The 8,901-nt window shown below is 40.3% G+C and overlaps 1 pseudogene; it reads right to left on the reverse strand.

Moving 5' to 3' along the window:
- Positions 1–4,934: 4,934 nt before the first annotated feature.
- LOC102867635 lies at positions 4,935–5,579 on the reverse strand (annotated as a pseudogene).
- Between the last annotated feature and the right edge of the window lie 3,322 nt (positions 5,580–8,901).

Consider the following 8,901-nt stretch of genomic DNA (forward strand, 5'->3'; position numbering starts at 1 on the left):
GGGGAGGGGTAGGGAGAGGTAAAGAGAGCACAGGAGGGAGCGAGAGAGCGAAAGCCTAGTTGTGGCCTAGTGGTAAGAAGCTGTGTTGCAATCCCAAAGGCACAGCAGTTTGAGACCACCAGATGCTCTGCAGGAGAAGGATGGGCAATCTCCTCCTGTGCAAGTAACTGCCTCTGAAAACCCATCAGAGGGTCAGCTGGTCAGTTTCAACTTTAAAGTACACAACAACATACACACATTTGATATATATTTATAATATACATATGTCGCTAAAAGAGGAAAGTTTACCTTTCTCTGTCCTTTGGACTCTTAGTAAGATGTAACATTGGGCACTGTGTTATCTCAATCCTAACACTCTCAAACTCATTGCTGTTGAATCAGAGCCAACTCAAAACTGACCCTCTAGCAGACTTTCAGAGATTTTAACTGCCCAGAGGAAGATCCCTTATCTCTCTCCCATAGAAAAGCTGGTGGATTTGAACTGCCTGACTTAGAGTTGGCAGCGCAACACCTTACTCAGGATTTCCTGAGCTTATCGCTATCAGTATTTCAGGAGATCTCATGTATTGGAAGAAAAAAGTAGGAAATCTGCTATGCACAGAGGGTTTTGAGAAAAGTGACACACTACCTTTTTCAAAATACATGCACAGAGTATTATTCACATGCAGCCATTAGAGCTCTAAAGTTCTTAAAATGAAAAGATGAAACATGAATACTTTATTTGCACATTCATTCCTGTACAGCCCCATTTTGAGTATATGTATTTTTTCCTTTTATTTCCTGAGAGGTACTTTGCATATATGGCTATATAGTTTGCATATTTCAATTCACACAGAATATGCATAGCAGACAGCACTACGTGACTGTTGCTCAGGTGCCGATATTTGCAAGTCTTATCTGTTAAACGAATGTCCCTTGGCCTACTCATTACCTTTCTACTCAGTCATGAGACCCTGTGAAAGGCAAACCTCTGTTGGTTTGGTTTAGAGTAGCTTGGTTTACAGAATGCTTTCTTGTCCTCACTCCACTGCAGGTGAAGTGCCTCTGGGAAGACTTGTCTCATGTTACCGAGCCAGCTTTAGTATATTTTGTGGAATGATCTGAGGTGTGGAAGAAGAAAGCAAGCCAGGACCTCTATAACCACATTTATTATAACATGCTGCCTCGTGGTTTCAATATTAGGCCCTGGAGGCAGCTTTTCAGGCAAGAGTAACATGGTGAAAAGAGCAGGGGCTTTGGTGACAGACAGTTATGGATTTGAATTCTGGCTCCTTTGTTTAAGATCATTGTGATCTTATTTCAGTTACTTAACCTCACTGACTTTCAGGTGCTTTAGCATTAAAATAGAAATAGCAATGCCTGTGTACCTTGGAGTTGTTGTGAGTTCATTTCCAGATTATTGCAATCAAGAAAATATTGCAATAAAGCAGGTCACCTAGTTTTTTTTAGGTTTCCCAGTGCTTAGAAAAGTTACGTTTACCTTATGAACCCTGGTGGCATAGTATATTATGTGTTGGGCTGCTACTAAAAGATAAGTCGTTCAAATCCACCAGTCACTTTACTTGAGAAAGACTGATGTTTCCTTACTTAGAGATGTATACCCTTGGAAATCCGATGTGGGGTCACTAAGGATGGGAGTGACAGTGGGCGTTTCTGCTTCTTTTGTCAGTCTATAACTCTACAAACAGTATATAAAAAGTTTGAAATATTGTGAAAATTTCTAAAATATAACAGGCATGAAGAAGCCAGTGCTCTTGGAAAAATGTTGCCAATAGACTTGCTTCTTGTAGAACTACCAGAAGTCTCCAATCCGTAACACGTGCAATATTTGTAAAGCACAATTAGCTAAGTACGATAAAACAAGGTTAAACCTATTCCTCACGAGGCTGTAGTGTGGATTATCTTCAAACTGTAGTAAAAGCTAGTAGAGTACCTTGTTTATAATGTAGTATCTATTCACACCATCTGTGAGAGGGATTGACACAGTGTCTGTAGCAATGGGCTCGAGCATATCAGGGATGATGAGAATGGCATGAGACAGGGAACAATTCAGACCAGATGTTCATAGGATCTCTGTGAGTCATAGATGTCTTGACAACACCTAAGAACAACAACAACGTAGTTCACATTGCTGTTCCATCACATTCCTATGGAGCTGGAGAAAAATCAGCATGGAAAGTCAAGTGTTATTTCAGCATTCAAAGAACACTATCACCACTGAAGACTGAGAGAATTTTAAAAAGGAAGCTTTAGCTCTTTCCTATAGGAGTGGTCACTCAGTGATTTGACTGGTTTCAGACATTTAAACTCATTACCGGTTGGGTCCAACTCATAGTTGACTCTTCAGTGAGTTTGTGGAGGCTTAAATTGCATGAGAAGGAATTGTTCCTCTGTCTTCCATGGAGCAGCTGGTGAATCTGGACCATTTACCTAAGTGTCATCAGCATAACTCCTTACCAGTAGTCCACCAGAACTCCCTATTTGACTGATTGTTATTGTGTGCTGGTGGGTTGATTGAGGCTCAAAGCTACCCTATGAATAATAGATCTGAACTCTGTCCTATCGTGTGACACCCTCATGATCTTTGACATATTTGAGCCCATATTTACAGTCACTGTGTCAATCCAACTTTTTGAGGGTCTTTCTCTCTTATGTTGACCTTCCAATTTTTCAAGCATAATGTCCTTCTCCAAGAACAAGGCCCTTCTTAGAACAAAGTATTTGAGACAGAATTCTGAGACACACTTACCTCCAGGGAACACCTTGGTTTCACTTGGGAGCACTTGGTTTCAGGCTAGGCTTGTTTGTTCTCTTCTTATTAAATGGTATATTCAGTACTTTTTTCCAACACCACAGCTTAAAGGCATAGATTCTTGTTGTTGCTGATCACTACAGAGTTAGAATTCACCCACACCTGACCCTCCGGCTGGTTTTTAGAGGCATTTTTAATCACATGGGAGGGGATTGCCCATCTTTCTTCTACAAAGCAGTTAGTGGATTCGAACTGTGTGCATTTGGGATTGCAGTGCAGATTCTTACTACTATACCACCAGAGCTCTTGACTCTCAATAGGATATTGAGTATTTTTCTCCAACATCACAACTCAAAGGCAAAGATTCTTAGGAGCTATTGATTATAACTCTGAAATACCTACATGGTGCAGATAGCTCACGATGAAAACTTGATTAATTCCAACAACAGATACCTGGGAAAAAAGAGCTGGTGATCTAACTCATTGAAGACCAGATGGAGTGCAATTCTACTCTGATGCACATGGTGTTGCCCTGAGTCAGAGGTAACTAGATAGCAACTGATAATTATAACTCTCGTAGGGAGCTCTGGTGGCCTAGTGGTAAGAAACTGTGCTGAATTCCCAAAGGCATGCGGTTCGAGGCCACCAGCTGCTCTGTGGGAGAAGTATGGGCAATCCCTGTGTGATTAACTGCCTCTGAATACCCGCTGGAGAGTCAGCTATGGGTCGGTTTTGACTCTAAAGTACCTAACAACAACAACAATGACATAGTAATATAGGAATGATAAAAGAAAGGAGGACATTTCACACACCTCTCTAAAATGAGGTTCATCTCAGGCTAAGTAAACACTCCTGGAAGACAGTCTCTGAGGTTATTAATATTGTTGTTATTATTATTCTTTATGAAAGCCCTGTGTTGAGTAAAATGCACCCTGTTAATTGAACTAAACTGAGTTCCTCGGAAATTTTAATTGACTCATATTTTCGCTAAAAGAATTGCATGGAGATATAAACTTACTGCTTTATATGAAATCTGCTAGAAAGATTTAAAATTTATCAATCCTCTTAGCTCTGCTGTTTTAAACCCCCCAAAAAATGGCCTGTCTTGGAGAAACCTTGCATATTACAATTCCGTTTTCAGACATGGCAGTGGCTCATTCACGGTGGAATTTATTTCACATTACATTTGGGGCATGCATGAACTTGAAAAGCAATGCTTTTTCTCTGAAGTACTCACTACAAAAGATAAATCACACATACTCAGGCTATTTAAAACTCAGCAAGGGGAATATCAACAGATTTTTTTTCCAAGTGTGCTCTCTGATCAACTGGGGAAATAAAATCTTTCGTATGAAAAGCAACGAATTGAAACAATTCAGGTGCATTAAAGCCTAGGGGTACTTGCCCTATTTGGTTGGAACTGCTGGCAGCTTCAAATACAGAAGCAGTGTTTATATAGGTGTATGTATATATGAATGTTATATTTGCCCTTATGAAATAGTTTCCTGACTTAGATATATTTTGCAGTTTTAAGAACATTCATGAAGAAACAAAATACCCCTACTTTGGCATGGATTGCTTATCAGTAAAGAACCCTTCAACGGCAAGTAACACTAATCAAACCAATACTAATTTTCTTAAGAAACTAACATACTGGTTCTGCAACTATGACATTCAAGCAGAGACTAGCTCCAGACCTGATGTTGTCTCGAAATTCAGTTATCTATTATTTTTCAGAATGTCATTGTCCCCTCACTTGACTCTCACCCATTTGAAGCGCCTCAGAAAGGCATGCTTTTTTATCCCACAAGCTGTTGCAGGGAACTCTAGCCCTGCATTTTCCTTGCTGCCACACCAATTGCCCTTGACCCTTCAGACTCATTTTGACCTAGGCCTTGCGTGTCAGGGTAGAACCGTGCTCCATGATGTTTCTGAAGCTTATTTAAACAAAAACAACAACACTTAACCATTTTAATATTTTTATACCATAATAAATAGTTTATCTCTATTGCAGGCCTTGTAAGGAAGGCTGTTTGGTAGTATTCAGAAGTACATGGTCATGTGGTTTTCTGACTAGTTTGTAGTCAATTGTTAACTTGTATGAAAGTGCTATTAGACCAATAAGACAGAGTTCATGCATCCATCCTTTTCGGGATTCTTGGTAACCTGAGCCAAATTCACCTCAATGATGGTACCTTGACCTCAGTGGGGAAGAAGGGTTCTTCTTTACACCAAGTACTGGCAGGCAAAATGTGTCTTTAAGTTCAGGATGTGTTTACATGCGCCTTCTTGAAATGTAAGCCCATTGATCTGATGACTCTTTCATAATTAGGAGGTTTTTGCGTAAAGCCATCTCCAACAAAGCACAGTTTAGTAACCATCCTCTTCCAGGCTTGCTTTTTTTCTCTTTCCTGTTCGAATAACTTTCAGTACTTCTGTTTTGCCCCGGGCACAAACTTTTGGGTACAGAAACTTGCAATTTTCTGGCTTTCTCTTTGCGTTTTTGTTTAATAATGTTGAAAAGTACTTGAGCTCGGGACTGTCTCTCTCTGTCCAACAGATAGGCAGGTACTGCACCTCACGGAGTCTTCTTACTATTCTTTTGTTTGGTGTTCCGCTTTAATGCATCTTGAAAGTCTTTTTCATTTGTATTTTCTCAGTATGACACTGCTTATGGTAGAGCTTTGCCTTCAGACCAGTCATTTTCTTTGCCTTTTTGGAATGCTCATAAGCCATTCGACTTTCTTTCTCATTTTTTTTTTCTCATGATAATCAAACGGTGTCCATAGCACTTTCAGTGTAACTCAATATACTCATTATGTGGCATGGTGACAGGCAGCAAACACCTCCGCATCCCCCCAACCCACCCCTGGCGCTGTCTCCAGGGCGCAAAGACTCAACTTTTGGGTCCCTGAGATCTCCGAGTGGACTCCTCGCAGACCCCTGTCTGGAAAGGGTCACTTCCTAAAACTGCCGATTCAAGCCAAACGCGACACACTTGAAGCTGATTTTTCAGAAGCAGGTCACCAGAGTATTCCAGAGTGCCTCAGCGTGAATCCAAACATCCAGTCTTGTGCATAGCAACGGAACTTATTAACTATTGGCACCTCTCTGAGACAGTTTAACAATCTCAGAGAAAAGCTATGCTTGTCTTGTAGTACCTTGATCACAGGTTACAAAATTTATTTGATTCACTAGACTAAATTACTAACTGGGACTACAGCTTAGCTTTATTGCCCTGGCATTCTGTTGTCACTGTCCCTTGTTGCTGCAGGAAGAGGGGCTCAATCAGGACTGCTGTAACTATGTAGGGCATTTGTCTCACTGAGAAGAGCCTATTTCCAGGACTAGAGAAAAGGAAAAATATGCCACCAGATGGAAACTTACCTTCTACTGTCCATTAGGGCAGGGGTCAGCACATTGCAAGATGCTAGCTAAATCCAGCCTGCTGACTGTTTTTTATGATCCATGATTCATCTTTATTTTTTTTAATTTTTAAAGATTTAGTTATAAAGTTTTATTAATAGTATCTAGTTTACATATATAAATTATTACATAAGAATAATGAAACATATATTACATTAACCTTGATATTTTTACAGATTTGACCTTTATTTAAGTAATTTTTTTGTTGTGCTTTGAGTAAAAGTTAACAAAAATTTGGTTTTCCAAATTCAACCATTTATACACAGTTTGGATTTTTTTGTTAGTGTTTGCTAATATTGAATCAAACTTGGAAGCACGAGTGGCATCCACTTCCGTGTGCCTCCTGAAACCCTATGAACCTGGAGAAAGGATGAAAGTCACATACTCAAGTGTCGAGGGACTTTCATTCGATGGCACTGAACAACACAGAGAGAGACCAGTTGGCCTAGGAGATCGAAAATGATCCACCAAGACAAAGGTTGGTGACTCTAATTCGCGGCCCTCAGGCCTGTTTTTCACTGTTTTTGCTCAGTCTTCGAGGTCGAATAGCCCTGTCACGTCCACTTGTCATACAGGGGCAACTTGTGGTCGCTGTGAAGCTGAACACTGTGACACTGATGTGTCCAATGCATTAATGGTTACCCAAGGTGGACAGTGTTTGGTGGAGCTCCCCGGTTGAAACAAGCTTGGAAGCAGGAGTGGCATCCACTTCCATAAATAGCTTGCCTCCGGAAGCCCTATGAACCTGGAGAAAGGATAAAAAGTCACACACGCAAATGTCGAGGACTTTTGTTCATAGGGTCCCTATGAGTCGACTATGAGTGCCTACAACTCGACAGCACTGAACAACAACAACAACAATATTAATTTGCAATTCTACAATGTAATCCTACTTTCACAGATTGCATCTCAATGCAACAAAACAAAGATTCTCACCACTGGACCGATAGCCAACATCATGATATATGGAGAAAAGATTAAAACTGTCAACAATTTCATCTTATTCAGTTTCACAATCAACACCCTTGCTGTCAAAAGTCAGGAAATCAGGAGACTTACTACACTGGGAAAATCTTCAGTTAAAGATGTATCCAAATTATTGAGGAGTAATACTGTCAATTTGAGGACTAAGGTGTGTATAATTCAGGCCATGATCTTTCCGATCACTTGCTTTCCATCTGAAAGCTGGATTGTGAATAAAGATGACATGAGAAGAATTAATGCCTTTGAGTTGTGTTGTTGGAGAAGAATGCTGAACATCTCATGGACTGCCAAAAGAACAAAGATGTATGTCTTGGAGAGGGTGAAGCCAGAGTGCTTTTTTAGAAGCAAGGATGGTGAGGCTTTACCTCACATACTTTGAACATGTTGCTAGTCCTTGGAGAGGGACATGATGATGAGGAAGGCAGATGTTTGGTGAAGGAGAGGAAGACCCTTAACCAGGTAGATTGACAGGATGACTGTCATAATGGGCTTTACTATGTCAGAAGTGTGAGAATGGCACAGGATAGGGTAAGATCTGTTGTTCATAGAGTCGCTATGGGTCATACTTGACTCAAGGGCACCTAACAACAACAACAACAATCCTATTTCCCCCATTTCGTCCTTTTAGTAATTTCTGTTAATCCTTCTATCTTACTCCTTTAACCCTTTCAGACTTTATCTTGAGCAGATGAAGCTTCTTTAACTATATGTAGTGTGGTATTCTAAAGGTTGTGTTACTGCTGCTGTTGTTGTTGTGTACTGCCCCTCCTGTGGGATTTTAGAGGTAGTAAATTTCATGAGTGGAGATGGCCCACTATTCTCTTGTGGAGCATGCAATTTAAATACGCATGCCTTTGAGTTCCAAGAGCTTTCTGCTGTTATTAGCCACTTAAAGCTTATCTACTCTTTGAGAATGTTGAATCACAGTGGAAAGTTTTGTTCCAGGTTCAAAGGGTAACTAGGGACCATAGCTGCAGATGTTTTACCAGTTTTTATTAGACCAATAAACCTGGCATCTTTGTGCTGACATTTGTTCCACATATTACCCCCCTGTAGCCAGAATTTTCAACTATGTTCTCTTTTAGAGTGATTAGTAGTGGGAGCTGGACACAATCTATTCATTCTTACTACAGGGTTGTGGAAAATTGAGGGTCCTGAGTCCCATTAGTCCTTTGGTCAAATTTGTCATATGCACTTTGGTTTTCTTCCCTCTTCACTATTCTAGACTCATGGTTGAACTTTAGATGACTGTTCACAAACGTTTAAGACACCCACTAAAGTTAGCTGTAGCATATTGTCTTTGTGGACTATTTACGCCACTTTGCCTTGATATCCCCAAAGTGTATGGCCTCAAGGACACAGAATCAGCAACTCATTCTCAGGTTTTGAATTATGGTTGAAGTTAATTTTCATCCAATAGACTATGACTTTTACCAACTCTATAAATCTGAACTCTACACCATCCTGTGTCATCCTTGTCATCTCGGATACAGTTAAGCCCATTGTTATAGGCCGTGTGTCAATCCACCTTGTTGAGGGTCATCTTCTCTTTCACTGACCCTCTAATTTCCAAGCATGATTTTTTTTTTCATAGATTGGCCCCTCCTGAGAATGTACTCAAAATGTGTGCAAAAAGTTTTACCATCCTTGCCTCTAAGGAGTCCTCTCTTTGCACTTCTGCAAGACCTATTTGTTTATTTTTTGTAGTTCCATATGATATCCTTTTGTTTACCTGTGGG

The sequence above is a fragment of the Elephantulus edwardii genome, unplaced genomic scaffold, assembly GCF_000299155.1.
Source record: "Elephantulus edwardii isolate Elephantulus edwardi_28Jun2011 unplaced genomic scaffold, EleEdw1.0 scaffold00018, whole genome shotgun sequence".
NCBI lineage: Eukaryota > Metazoa > Chordata > Mammalia > Macroscelidea > Macroscelididae > Elephantulus > Elephantulus edwardii.